This window comes from Triticum aestivum, chromosome 6B (genome assembly GCF_018294505.1).
Source record: "Triticum aestivum cultivar Chinese Spring chromosome 6B, IWGSC CS RefSeq v2.1, whole genome shotgun sequence".
Taxonomy (NCBI): Eukaryota; Viridiplantae; Streptophyta; class Magnoliopsida; order Poales; family Poaceae; genus Triticum; species Triticum aestivum.
Window position 1 is genome coordinate 552,568,087 of NC_057810.1, and position 16,265 is coordinate 552,584,351.

General features: G+C 41.8%; 1 pseudogene; it reads left to right on the forward strand.

Moving 5' to 3' along the window:
• The window catches only part of LOC123137958 (uncharacterized), a 121,751-nt pseudogene that overhangs the window by 33,906 nt on the left and 71,580 nt on the right, over nt 1-16,265 (forward strand).

Here is a 16,265-nt window from a genome sequence, read left to right on the forward strand (position 1 = left end):
GTGCCGCTTTTGAAGAATTTGGATTTCAGGTGTTGTCTTGGTGGTATTTGTACTACTGCTTCAAGGACTAGATCACTATAGCGGGACTTTTCCTTTTTAGCTTCTTCTTCTTCTTTTTGGTTGTGTGCATCCGTAGTGTCATTAATGTGTTGCGTTGTTGCAGAGGCTGGGTATAATTGGTATCTCCGTGATATTAATATATTCCATTTGTCGAAAAAACATCTAGCACATACACACATATGGGCCAATGGTGGGTTAAGACATACAAGGTCACCGGAAATTCCGGTGTTGTAGTGTCTTAGCCATGCTAGTGAGGAGGTGGTCGTTCGCCTCGAGGAGGTAGTTGAACCTGAGCATGTAGTCGCGCTGAGACACTCCCCAAAAACATTTTCGCCTATCACTCAGTGCAGGTTCTCATGTGACAGGGTTTCGGAAACCTGCTCTCTTTCGAAGAGTTGTGCACGCAGTCTCCGGAAAGTGGTCGCCAAAGAAGCAACTCATCATAGAGGAACTCTGTAGGTGTGTATGTTTTCTTTTTTGTGTTGTGCTATGTGCAGTCTCTGTCCTTTGCATCTCCTCTACATAGAGGAGACACGTGCAGGGAATGACAAGATGCAAGTGAAACATGGTGAATTTTTTTAGAAGTACAAACTATGCCCACAAAGAGCTCAAGATTTGGCACTTGTACTTGGATCTAGGCAATGCACTCTCATGCAAAAAAGATCTAGTTATTTTGACAAGGCGCATAATATTAACCCGTACTCAAACTCGATTCACAAAACACGACACGTGCGTCTTGCGTGGCACGAATGAGTAAGCGCGTGCGTTATTGCCATCTTTTCTAATACTACAAGGAGTAGTATAGCATTCGGCCGTTTATATTGCTCTCTACTAGGGCTTGAGGCTGAAAGAAATATGCTCTAAAGGCAATAATAAAGTTGTTATTTATATTTCCTTATATCATGATAAATGTTTATTAATCATGCTAGAATTGTATTAACCGAAAACTTAGTACATGTGTGAATACATAGACAAAACATAGTGTACCTATTATGCATCTACTTGACTAGCTCGTTTATCAAAGATGATTATGTTTCCTAACCATAGACATGTGTTGTCATTTGATGAACATGATCACATCATTAGGAGAATGATGTGATGGACAAGACCCATCCGTTAGCTTAGCATTATGATCATTACAGTTTCATTGATACTGCTTTCTTCATGACTTATACATGTTCCTCGGACTATGAGATTATGCAACTCCAGAATACCGGAGGAACACCTTGTGTGCTATCAAACGTCACAACGTAAATGGGTGATTATAAAGATGCTCTACACGTGTCTCCGAAGGTGTTTGTTGGGTTGGCATAGATCGAGATTAGGATTTGTCACTCCGAGTATCGGAGAGGTATCTCTGGGCCCTCTCGGTAATGCACATCATAATAAGCCTTGCAAGCAATGTAACCAATGAGTTAGTTACGGGGTGATGTATTACGAAACGAGTAAAGAGACTTGTCGGACGAGATTGAACTAGGTATGAATATACCGACAATCGAATCTCGGGCAAGTAGCATACCGATGACAAAGGGAATAATGTATGTTGTCATAACGGTTCGACCGATAATGATCTTCGTAGAATATGTAGGAGCCAAATGGGCATCCAGGTTCCGCTATTAGTTATTGACCAGAGAGGTGTCTCGGTCATGTCTACATAGTTCTCGAACCCGTAGGGTCCGCACGCTTAACGTTTATTGACGATATAGTATTATATGAGTTATGCATGTTGGTGACCGAATGTTGTTCGGAGTCCCGGATGTGATCACGGACATGACGACGAACTCCGGAATGGTCTGAAGATAAAGATTGATATATGAGATAATAGTGTTTGGCCTCCGGAAGGGTTCCGGAATTCACCGGAAGGGGTTACGGATGTTTCCCAAAATGTTTGGGTACGAGAGCACTTTATTTCGGTCAAAAGGGAAAGCCCACAAGGTTTTTGGAAAGCGCAAAAGGAAGTTTTGCGGAGTCCAGGGGCCAGATGCTAGGGTCCCTGGCGTCTAGGACCAGACGTCGGGAACCCTGGCCTCTGGCCCTGGAGTCCGAGAAGGACTCTTGCCTTTCGGGTGAAACCGACTTTGTGGAGACTTTTACTCAAAGTTTCGACCCCAAGGCTCAACATATAAATAGAGGGGCAGGGCTAGCACCCAAGACACATCAAGAAAACACCAAGCCGTGTGCCGGCAACCCCGTCCCCTCTTGTTTATCCTCCGTCATAGTTTCCATAGTGCTTAGGCGAAGCCCTGCGGAGATTGTTCTTCACCAACACAGTCACCACATCGTCGTTCTGTCGGAACTCATCTAGTAATTTGCCCGTCTTGCTGGATCAAGAAGGCGAGGATGCAATCGAGCTGAACGTGTGCTGAACACGGAGGTGCAGTACGTTCGGTACTTGATCGGGACGGATCGTGAAGGTGTACGACTACATCAACACTTCCACTTTGCGATCTTCAAGGGTATGAAGATACACTCCCCCTCTCGTTGATATACATCACCTAGATAGATCTTGCGTGATCATAGGAATTTTTTTGAAATTGCATGCTACATAACCCAACAGTGGCATCCGAGCCAGGTCTATGCGTAGATGTTTTATGCATGATTAGAACACAAAGGGTAGTGGGCGATAATAGTCATACTGCTTACCACCAACGTCTTACTTTGATTCGGCGGTATTGTTGGATGAAATGGTCCGGACCGACATTACATGACCACATTCATGAGACTGGTTCTACTGACGTGCTTTTGCACATAGGTGGCTGGCGGGTGTCTATTTCTCCAACTTTAGTTGAATCGAGTTTGACTACGGCCGGTCCTTATTGAAGGTAAAAACAACATACTTGATGAAAAATCGTTGCGGTTTTGATGCGTAGGTAAGAATGATTCTTGCTAGAAGCCTGTAGTAGCCACGCAAAACTTGCAACAACAAAGTAGAGGACGTATAACTTGTTTTTGCAGGGCTTTGTTGTGATGTGATATGGTCAAGACATGATGTGATATAAATTGTTGTATGAGTTGATCATGTTTTGTAACAGAGTTATCGGCAACTGGCAGGAGCCATATGGTTGTCGTTTTATTGTATGCAATGCAATCGCCATGTAATTGTTTTACATTATCACTAAGCGGTAGCGATAGTCGTAGAAGCAATAGTTGGTGAGACGATAACGATTCTACGATGGAGATCAAGGTGTCGCCCTAGTGATGATGGAAATCATGATGATTGTTCGGTGATGGAGATCATGAGCACAAGATGATGATGGCCCTATCATGTCACATATTTTGATTGCATGTGATGTTTATATTTTATGATTCTTATTTTTCTTAGTACAGTGGTTGCATTATAAGATGATCCCTTACTGAATTTCAAGGTATAAGTGTTCTCCCTGAGTATGCACCGTTGCGACAGTTCGTCGTGCCGGGACACCACAAGATGATCGGGTGTGATAAGCTCTACGTTCACATACAATGGGTGCAAGCCAGTTTTGCACACGCAGAATACTCAGGTTAAACTTGACGAGCCTAGCATATCTAGATATGGCCTCGGAACACTGGAGACCGAAAGGTCGAGCGTGAATCATATAGTAGATATGATGAACATAGAGATGTTCACCATTGAAAACTACTCCATCTCACGTGATGATCGGACATGGTTTAGTTAATATGGATCACGTGATCATTTAGATGACTGGAGGGATGTCTATCTAAGTGGGAGTTCTTAAGTAATATGATTAATTGAACTTTAATTTATCATGAACTTAGTCCTGATAGTATTTTGCAAATTATGTTGTAGATCAATAGCTCGCGTTGTAGCTTCCCTTTATTTTTGATATGTTCCTAGAGAAAAATAAGTTGAAAGATGATAGTAGCAATGATGCAGACTGGGTTCGTGATCTGAGGTTTATCCTCATTGCTGCACAGAATAATTATGTCCTTGATGCACCTCTAGGTCACACACCTAATGCAGGAGCAGATGCATATGTTATGAATGTTTGGCTAGCTCAATATGATGACTACTTGATAGTTTAAGTCCACCATGCTTTACGGCTTAGAACAGGAACTTCAAAAACGTTTTGAAAGTCACGGAGCATATGAGATGTTCCAAGAGCTGAAATTGGTATTTCAGACTCATACCCGTGTCAAGAGGTATGAGACCTCTAACAAGTACTTCGCCTAAAAGATGGAGGAGAATTGATCAACTAGTGAGCATCTACTCAGAATGTCTGGATACTACAATCGCTTGAATCAAGTGGGAGTTAGTCTTCCAGGTAAGACAATTCTTGCCAGAGTTCTCTAGTCACCATCACCAAGTTACTGGAACTTTGTGATGAACTATAATATTCAAGGGATGATGAAAATGATTCCCGAGCTCTTCGTGATGCTGAAATCGACGAAGGTAGAAATCAAGAAAGAGCATCAAGCGTTGATGATTGACAAGACCACTAGTTTCAAGAAAAGGGCAAAGGGAAAGAAGGTAAACTTCAAGTATAATGGCAAGCAAGTTTTAACTCCCGTGAAGAAGCCCAAAGCTGGACTTAAGCCTGAAACTGAGTGCTTCTACCGCAAAGGAATGGTCACTGGAAGCGGAAATGCCCTGAATATTGGGTGGATAAGAAGGATGGAAAAGTGAACAAAGATATATTTGATATATAGGTTATTGATGTGTACCTTACTAGTGTTCATAGTAGCCCCTGGAGTATTTGATACTTGTTCGGTTGCTAAGATTAGTAACTCGAAACAGGAGTGACAGAATAAATAGAGACTAGTTGAGGCTGAAGTGATTATGAGTGTTGGAAGTGGTTCCAAGATTGATATGATCATCATCGTACACTCCCTATACTTTCGGGATTAGTGTTGAACATAAATAAATGTTATTTGGTGTTTGCATTGAGCATGAATATGATTAGATCATGTTTATTGCAATACGGTTATTCATTTAAGACAGAGAATAATTGCTATTCTGTTTACATGAATAAAACCTTCTATGGTCATACACCCAATGTTGATGGTTTATTGAATCTCGATCGTGGTAATACACATATTCATAATATTTATGCCAAAAGATGCAAAGTTGATAATGATAATGCAACTTATTTGTGGCACTGCCATTTGGGTCATATCGGTGTAAAGCGCATGAAGAAACTCCATAAAGATGGACTTTTGGAATCACTTGATTATGAATCATTTGATATTTGCGAACCGTGCCTTATGGACAAGATGACTAAAACTCCGTTCTCTGGAATAATGGAACGAGCTAGTGACTTATTGGAAATAATACATACCGATGTATGTGGTCCAATGAGTGTTGATGCTCGTGGCGGGTATCGTTATTTTCTGACCTTCATAGATGATTTGAGCAGATATGGGTATATCTACTTAATAAAACACAAGTCTGAAATATTTGAAAAGTTCAAAGAATTTAAGAGTGAAGTGGAGAATCATCGTAACAAGAAAATAAAGTTTCTACGATCTGATCGTGGAGGATAATATTTGAGTTACGAGTTTGGCCTTCATTTAAAAATGTGGAATAGTTTCACAGCTCACGCCACCTGGAACACCACAGCGTAATGGTGTGTCCGAATGTCGTAACCGTAATTTATTACATATGGTGCGATATATGATGTCTCTTACCTATTTACCACTATCGTTTTTGGGATTTTGCATTAGAGACGGCTGCATTCACGTTAAACAGGACACCATCAAAATCCGTTGAGACGACGCCTTATGAACTGTGGTTTAGCAAGAAATCAAAGTTGTCATTTCTTAAAGTTTGGTGTTGTGATGCTTATATGAAAAAGCTTCAACCTGATAAGCTCGAACCCAAATTGGAGAAATACGTCTTCATAGGATACCCAAAGGAAACTGTTGGGTACACCTTCTATCATAGATCCGAAGGCAAGATCGTTGCTAAGAATGGATGCTTTCTAGAGAAGGAGTTTCTCTCGAAAGAAGTGAGTGGGAGGTGTTGGAGAACGTAGTAATTTAAAAAATTTCCTACGATCACGCAAGATCTAGCTAGGAGATGCATAGCAACAAGAGGGGAGAATGTGTCCATGTACCCTCGTAGACTGAAAGCGGAAGCGTTTAGTAACGCGGTTGATGTAGTCGAACGTCTTCGCGATCCAACCGATCCAAGTACCGAACGTATGACACCTCCGCGTTCAGCACAGGTTCAGCTAGATGACGTCCCTCATGCTCTTGATCCAGTTGAGGACAAGGGTGAGTTCCGTCAGCAGGATGTCGTGGAGATGATGATGATGATGTTAACGGCGCAGGGCTTCGCCTAAGCACTACGGTGATATGATCGAGGTGTGTGACTGTGGAGGGGGGCACCACACACGGCTAAGGCAAAACTTGGCGTGTCTTTGGGGTGCCCCTGTCCACGTAGATAAAGGAGGGAGGGAGAGAGGCCGGCCCCTTAGGGGTGCGCCAAGAGTATGGAGTCCTACTAGGACTTCCAAGTCCTAGTAGGAATCCCTTTCCTTTTTAGAGTAGGAGAGAAGGAAAGAGGGAATGAGAGAGGGAGTAGGAAAGGGCAAGGGGGGCACCGTCCCCTTCCCCTAGTCCAATTCGGACCCATGGGGGAGGGCACGCGCCACCTCCCCCCGGACTGCCTCCTCCTTTCCCGTATGGCCCAATAAGGCCCATTACTTCTCTGGGTGAATTCCTGTAACTCCCCGGTACTCCGGAAAATACCCGAATCACTTGGAATCTTTCCGATGTCCGAATATAGCCTTCCAATATATCAATCTTTATGTCTCGACCATTTCAAGACTCCTCGTCACGTCCGTGATCTCATCCGGGACTCCGAACATACTCCGGTCATCAAAACACATAACTCATAATACAAATCGTCATCAAATGTTAAGCGTGTGAACCCTACGGGTTCGAGAACTATGTAGACATGATCAAGACACATCTCCGCTCAATAACCAATAGCGGAAACTAGATGCTCATATTGGCTCCTACATATTCTATGAAGAACTTTATCAGTCCAACCACATAACAACATACGTTGTTCCCTTTGTCATCAGTATGTTACTTGCCCGGGATTCGATCGTCGGTATCATCATACCTAGTTCAATCTCGTTACCGGCAATTCTCTTTACTTGTTCCGTAATGCTTCATCCCACAACTAACTCATTAGTCACATTGCTTGAAAGGCTTATAGTGATGTGCATTAACGAGAGTACCTCTTCGAAACACAGAGTGACAAATCCTAATCTCGATCTATGCCAACCCAACAAACACCTTCAGAGACACTTGTAGAGCATCTTTATAATCACCCATTTACATTGTGATGTTTGATAGCACACAAGGTGTTCCTCCGGTATTCGGGAGTTGCATAATCTCATAGTCTGAGGAACATGTATAAGTCATGAAGAAAGCAGTAGCAATGAAACTGTAACGACCATAATGTTAAGCTAACGAATGGGTCTTGTCCATCACATCATTCTCCTAATGATGTGGTCCCGTTCATCAAATGACAACACATGTTTATGGTTAGGAAACATAACCATCTTTGATTAATGAGCTAGTCAAGTAGAGGCATACTAGGGACACTATGTTTTGTCCATGTATTCACACATGTACTAAGTTTCCGGTTAATACAATTCTAGCATGAATAATAAACATTTATCATGAAATAAGGAAATAAATAATAACTTTATTATTCCCTCTAGGGAATATTTCCTTCAGTGTCCCACTTGCACTAAAGTCAATAATCTAGTTCAAATTGCCATGTGATTTAACACCAATAGTTCAAATATGTATGTGATTAACATCCATAGTTCACATCGCCATGTGACCAACACCCAAAGGGTTTACTAGAGTCAACAATGTAGTTCACATCGCTATGTGATTAACACCCAAAGAGTACTAAGGTGTGATCATGTTTTGCTCGTGAGAGAAGTTTTAGTCAACGAGTCTGTCACATTCAGAGCCGTATGTATTTTGCAAATATTCTATGTCTATAGTGCTCTGCATGGGGCTACTCTAGCTAATTGCTCCCACTTTTAATATGTATCCAGATTGAGACTCAGAGTTATCTTTATCAGTGTAAAAGCTTGCATCGACGTAACTCTTTATGATGAACTCTTTATCACTTCCATAACCGAGAAATATTTCCTTAGTCCTCTTAGGTAACTAAGGATAAGTTTGACCGCTATACAGTGATCTTCTCCTGGATCACTATCGTACCCCTTGCCAAACTTATAGCAAGGTAGACAACTGGTCTGGTACATAGCATGGCATACTTTATAGAACCTAAGACTGAGGCATAGGGAATGACTTTCATTCCCTTTCTATCTTCTGCTGTGGTCGGGCTTTGAGTATTACTCAATTTTACACCTTGTAATACAAACAAGAACTCCTTCTTTGACTGATCCATTTTGAACTCTTTCAAAAACTTGTCAAGGTATGTATTCATTGAAAAAATCTTATCAAGCATCTTGATCTATCTCTATAGATCTTGATGCCCAATATATAAGAAAGTTCACCGAGGTCTTTCTTTGAAAATATCCTTTCAAACTCTACTTTATGCTTTCCAGAAAATTCTACATTATTTCCGATCAACAATATGTCAATCACACATACTTATCAGAAAGGCTGTAGTGCTCCCACTCACTTTCTTGTAAATACAGTCTTCATCGCAAATCTGTATAAAACTATATGCTTTGATCAACTCATCAAAGCGTATATTCCAATTCCGAGATGCTCGCACCAGTCCATAGATGGATCGCTGGAGCTTGCATACCTGTTTAGTACCCTTAGGATCGACAAAACCTTTTGGTTGCATCATATACAACTTTTCTTTAAGGAATATCCATTTAAGGAATGCAGTTTTGACATCCATTTGCCAGAAAATATGGCAACTGCTAACATGATTCAGACGAATTTACGCATCGCTACAGTTGAGAAAATCTCATTGTAGTCAACACCTTGAACTTATAGAAAACATTTTTGCAATAAGTCGAGCTTTGTAGATAGTAACACTACTATCAACGTCAGTCTTCCTCTTGAAGATCCATTTCTTTAATATGGCTTGCCGATCATCGGGCAAGTCCGCCAAAGTCCATACTTTGTTCTTATACATGGATCCTATCTCAGATTTCATGGCCTCAAGCCATTTCGCGGAATCTGGGCTCATCATCGCTTCCTCATAGTTCTTAGGTTAATCATGGTCTAGTAACATGACTTCTGGAATAGGATTACCGTACCACTCTGGTGTGGACTCTACTCTGGAAGGCCTACGAGGTTCTGTAGTAACTTGATCTGAAGTTTCATGATCATCATCATTAGCTTCCTCAGTAATTGGTGTAGGAATCATTGGAACTGATTTACATGATGAACTACTTTCCAATTCGGAAGAAGGTACAATTACCTCATCAAGCTCTACTTTCCTCCCACTCACTTATTTCGACAAAACTCCTTCTCTAGAAAGGATACATTCTTAGCAACGAATATCTTGCCTGTGGATCTGTGATAGAAGGTGTACCCAACAATTTCCTTTGGGTATCCTATGAAGACACACTTCTCCGATTTGGGATCGAGCTTATTAGGTTGAAGCCTTTTCACATAAGCATCGCAGCCCCAAACTTTAATAAACGACAACTTTGGTTTCTTACCAAACCACAGTTCACAAGGCATCATCTCAACGGATTTTGATGGTGCCCAGTTTAAAATGAATGTAGCTGTCTCTAATGCATGACCCCAAAATCATAGTCGTAAATCGGTAAGAGACATCATAGATCGCACCATCCAAAAAAGTGCGGTTACGACGTTCGGACACACCATTACACTGTGGTGTTCTAGGTGGCGTGAGCTATGAAACTATTTCACATTGTTTTAAATGAAGACCAAACTCGTAACTCAAATATTCTCCTCCACGATCAGATCGTAGAAACTTTTATTTTCTTGTTATGATGATTCTCCACTTCACTCTGAAATTCTTTGAACTTTTCAAATGTTTCAGACTTGTGTTTTATTAAGTAGATATACCCATATCTGCTTAAATCATTTGTGAAGGTCAGAAAATAACAATACTCGCCACGAGCATCAACACTCATAGGACCGCATACATCGGTATGTATTATTTCCAGTAAGTCACTATCTCGTTCCATTGTCCCAGAGAACAGAGTTTTAGTCATCTTGCCCATAAGGCACGGTTCGCAAGTATCAAATGATTCATAATCAAGTGATTCCAAAAGTCCATCTTTATGGAGTTTCTTCATGCGCTTTACATTGATATGACCCAAGCGGCAGTGCCACAAATAAGTTGCACTATCATTATTAACTTTGCATCTTTTGGCATCAATATTTTTTTTCAAGAGTCCGCCAATGGCGTACCATATTTTTATAGAAGGCAGAAATATGTACAAGAAGTTGAGGTGATGCGAACATCACGCAAGAAAAAGAAAAAACCACCCACACCCACTCCTAATACAAAGCCTACTCTCTCACAAACCTATCTAATGCGCCAACACCTAACCCACACTACAAAAAAATACACTTCCGTGATGATACGTGTTTGTCACAGTAGGTCGTGTTTTTGTCATGCATGTACATCCATGACGATTTTATGACAGAATCAAGATAGGCATACCTGTGCTATCGTAGAAGTGTTCCATGACATTACCAAAATTATCATCATGGAAGTGTCCACTTCCATGACGATAAATCACGCGTCACAGAAGTGCTTTCATCAAGGGTGACCGACACGTGGCATCCACCGTAACGGAATGCCGTTAAGCTATCGGGTCGGGTTTTGGATCCGATAACCCATTAACAGCCCGGATTAATGGGAAATTTCCACGTGTAAAATTTTGATTGGCCGGAAGGAACACCTGTCAGCTCGTCAATGGGCCAGATGTCGCCCGTCCATTGGAGGAGACATGCCTATGATACGTCGACACGTGGCTGGGCCCAACAGAGGCCCATATAGGTTAAAAAGGCCGGCCCAGTCAAAGGCCCGTAGTACTTAATCAGTTACTAGTGGGCCAGCCCAATAACGACCTGCTTAATAAAGGCCCATTTACGGCCCGAAGCCAGATCTGGCCCATTAATTGTTCGCCCAATTTCGGCCCATTTACGGCCCGAAGCCAGATCTGGCCCGTTATTGTTCGCCGAATATTTGGGCCCAACTACAGCCCAGTGACTTTCGGCCTATTAGAGGCCCATTATAGACATGGGCCCATTTCAGCCCAGTGTGACTTTCGGCCTGGGAATGGCCTGTGCTGCCCATGGGCCATATATGGTCCGATGGACATTGGGCCCACTAACGGCCCGTGCTAAAGGTGGCAATAGTTAAGCCCAATGTGACTTTGGGCCTGTTAAAGGCCTGTCGCGTAATTCGGCCCGTTGATGCCTATACTAAGCTTTCGGCCTCTTAAAGGCCCATGATATCAGTGGGCCAACTAAGGCCAGAGATATGTTTGGGCCTGGTAACGACCCGTGAGCTAACTGGGCCCAAAAAGGCTTGGTCTACATTTCAGCCTACCGAAGGCCCGTCGACGACTAGTGAAAATTGAGGCCCAACATGCATTTCGGCCTACTAAAGGCCCGTGGTTTCATCTGGGCCGTAATAGGCCAGTAGAATATTCAGCCTGTTAATGGCCCAACGCTACCTGGGCCAAACTAAGCACTGGGTCGACAAAAGGCCCAACTAAAATATAGGTCGGTGTAAGTTGTGGGCCTGGCGCAATGTGTGAAGGCCCCAATCATTCGGGCCCAAGAAAGACGTAGGCCGGCCCAATGGTGGCCTGCTAAAAACCAGGCCCGTTAGAGTCGAATGTTTCAGCCCGGTCGACTACATCTGATTTTTTTCCAGATAGCGAATGATGACAGTAACTAGTAGGAATTAAGAACAAACCTACTCTATACAATAAAGAAATTACGGCATAGTAAATAAGAATAAACATACACTATAAAATAAAGAATTTAAGGTATATTACATACACTGGGCATCGAAGTTCGCCACCAGTGATCATAAAGTGCAACGAAGAAGCAGATTACAAAAACTGGGCACCATTGCAGCGTAACAAAATAATACTGAACCGAGACCACTCCAAGACAGTTCAAGAAAGGTTAGCCTTGCGGGGGAACTGCTGCGCAAGCTGCTGAGCAAGGCTGTGAGATCTGCCTAGCATGTTAGTCATAGTTTCTAGGTGTAGCTGTTTAGCGATGAGGTTCTCATTGGTGTTCTCCGCAATCTTTCTTAGAGATAGGACTTCAAGTCGAAGTTGAGTTGCAGAATGCCTTTCTGCTAGAACTTGGGACTGAAGAAGTCGAACTGATTCAGAAAACGAATTCTGTGAGCTTGTCTGACTGCTAGTCTCAAGCAACTTGAACACTGCATCAAGACCAAACTTTGGGGTTGTCTCGCTATCTTCAAGATGTTTTGCCTTCTTTGCTGCAATATATGTTGGGTTTGTCTCACAACCTTCAGCAGACTTGTGCATGCCATCAGGCATATCACCCTGAAACAAAGCAGAGAGATGACAAGTTTTGCACATGTATAAACAAAGATGATAACTGTGCTGTCAATTCCATCCAATTTCAAATTAGAAAATAAAGAGTAAGTTCAAAATATCAATAGCATAATTTGGCATTGTTCATAATGCGGGGAGCTTCACCACACTATTGGATTACCATGTCAACATAACAAGCATAGATGAAGGGCAAAGAAATCATTGTATCTATTTTGGTTAATGTGCATGGCATGTTGTTCATATCATCAACCACATCAGTAAGATAAAACAGGAGATGACAAGGTGCAAACGTGGGCTGCTTCACCACACACTGGATTATATATCCACAAAACAAGCATACATATAGGGAGTATTAAGTAATGTGCATGGTATGAATAAGTAATTTAGTTTTACAAGTAAAACTTAGAACTTACGGTTCTTGCGAACATGCATTTTGGTAGAAACGGCAAACTAAACAGCAGTAAATGATAGGGAGTATGAGCAAATTAAACAACAGTTGAGGATAAAGGCTTTAGAAGCACTGACTTACATTAACAGTTAACACCGGCTTTATGATGCCCTTCTCCATGTCAAGGGAAGGATAACTCAAGAATTTCAGCACAGAATCTTCTTCATAAGCATAGCCTGTACTCTACATTTTGTAGAGAGTAATTATAGATATGATAATACTGGAAGGGATAGAGGATAATGAAGATAATGAAGATAAGATGCAGATTGATGATACATAATCAACTACCAATCTCTGGAAGTACAAGTGTTATAGGACAAAATGTACTGACAAGAGCAATGGGCTACACTTCTGCACTGGCATTGTCTGTGTATTCTACTTGTTGGTAAAATTAAATATAGATCTAATCTTTTTTAGTAAATGGTGGGCGAGGGAGATAAGATGCACAATGCTACACAATGAACCAATCCCTCTTCCCATAATACAAGAGTGTTTTGAACACTGGTGTACTGTACAAAACGTTCTTATATTATGGGACGGAGGGAGTAGCTGTTAATGTAAGTACAGTGGTAGACCACATTCAGTCCTTACAAGAGGACTGCAGAGCTAAACCTCTTCAAAAGCATTGGGTTGATTCTAAATTTATGTAAGAGTCCATATGGATCTTATAATGTCCACCAAATGGACGATTATGAGGCTAACATGTGCAGTGATGCTACATAATCAAACATCTATGAAAGTAAGTATGGTCATACAGGGCAAGAGGTACTCACAAGAGCAATGCAATGTGCAGTATAGTTGCGAGATTATGTGGTCCCTTGAGAATGAATGTTCTTCTGCTAACAGTTTTCGTACAAGTAAGACATTAAGGCAAATGCAGAAATGTAGTTCAAATTGTGATGTGATATCATAGACAGTACCTTACGCTGCAGCCGAGACCAATGTGTAACAAGATTATTCCAGTCACCGTCGGATAAATGTAGCACCGGAGACTTTACAGAAATTTCATTCAAAGGCTTGCCATCGAAGTGCGCTTGCCTCAGGTAGGAATGATACTTCATCAACGAGTGCTTGAAAAGCGCAACCAACCCTTGCTTGTCTTCATAATCCAGTTTGCTCCTCGCCTATTTAAAAGAATGAAATCTTGTGTCTTCTGTCAGCAGAAACATATGCAGTAATGACCATGAATTACATTAGTACATTACTTACGCGTAAGTTGCGGAGGAAGACTGGAAATTGTTCTGTGTCTGCGGTATAATCTTTACATGAAGGAAAGATGCGCACAAAGTTCCTGAGAACAACATAAGCTTCGTCTTCTAAACTGGGAAGAAATGGAACAAGGGTCCTATTTGCTGCAATTGGGGCTCTCTCTAGTTCGAAAAGGGATTTGGCAACTGGAGTTGGTGTACTCTTTGCTGGAATGGGGGTTTTGCATCGTAAAGCAGGTGCTATGTCAACTGGCATAATTATACTGTTTGCTGCAGTTGGGGTCTGCTGAGTTGGGGCATCAGAAATGACTAGTGCTAGAGTCTACTAGAGTTGGGGTGTTTTGTGGGTCAGGTGATATTGCAACTACACCTAATGGGCTATTTGATTTATCAGGTGCCACTACCTTTTCCAAATATTTTGCTTGTGCTCGTCCATGATCAGCAATCGCCCTCTTCCTTTTGAACATCTGATACACAAGAACAACATTTGAATGGATAAATATGGTATGATGACAGATGGAATATGTACTGAAAATGGATAGGTAGGGCGTATTCACATACACGACGTGTACACTAAGCTAATGGCAGTTCAACAAAGTAGAGCAATGCAAAGCATCAGTTGCAAGATATGTGCGACCAATGTAACCTTGGAAAGTTAGAGCAAGCACCTTGATGGGTGAATAAGATAGGGCATCTTCCTCTGACTCCTCCACTAGGGAGCTACATTGACTTAGGCCTCCCTCTAGCTCAGAATCACTGTTAGGATCAAATTCTGAGCATAAATCTGTATGTGGAGAGCGTTTGCATTGCATTGCATCCAGACTTGATTTCAGTCCCTTAATCCCAAGTTTGACAGCCATGGATTGTTCTGCTTTATTCTTTTCAAGCACGCAAGCTCATAATCATTATGATGCTGTTCAGAATCTGAGATTCATGAAAACATAAAAAGTAGTCAGATTATCTATGGAATGCATTGCGGATTCAACTCGAAGAGTGTCTCCCTATAAACCCCTGCATATGCAAAGTTCACCCCCAACTGTGCTGACCAGACCACACACAGAAATACAAACCCCTTATGTCTCTATAACAAGCAGACACACATTTCAAAACTAAAGTAGGAACATTAGAATCATATGAAATTTGTATTTGAACAAATAAACTAAGGAATTATGAGTGGCATAATGTTTAACTTCAAGGGTGGAGTGTTGGTAGTGCGACACAAAGCAAGTAAGCAGATTGTATTCCATGTAAAAGATCGAAACCTATGTAAAAGCTGGAAATGACACTTCCTTTCTATACAATGCAGTGTTCGTTGCCCACACATGATGGAAGAGATCACATAGAGAAATACTATTCACTCATGTCTACGGTTCCAGTATTTAGAAACAGGGTGGTCCACCCTAAAAGAATATTGACAAAAAATATGACAAGGCAAGCATAGATGTAGTGAATCAATCATTTACTTGTGAGCTTACTAGGACAAGTATGCAGAATTGTAACTGCAGTAAGAGACCGCCCAAAATCTGAATGAAGAAGTTTGTCTAGCACTTATTATTTGCAACTAATCGACGTGAATAATTGGATATTATATCGAATGAGTAAGAAAGACAGGTAAAATTGTCAACAAACCTGGCTTGCAGTAGTAATCTGGGTCAATGTCACTACGACCAACAATCCAAAATGACTAGTGTCTGTTCCGAAGGCCGGAATTTTGAAAACCCTGTGAACTTTAGAGATACTAAAGATTACGGAAATACATTTGAACCATAAAGTATAGGTAGCACTGAGCACACAACAAACCCTAATGACAGTCCTGCCTAATGAGTAATGAATCAATTAGAAAATGGGTGATGAGGAGTGGCTGTTGAGTGTTGATGACGTATCTTAGGATAAATCGGGTTGGCTTGGTGGGTGCTGCACGCCTGAGCCCTGAACAGACTGGGAAGGTAGGCACGGCGGCGCACCCAGGCAACGGTGACGCTGTTGGGCGAGCGGCTCCTGACCTCCTATTAGTCCGGTGTCTCCTCCTAGAGCCATGCCGTCCAGGGACGACAAGTCGCCGGCGAG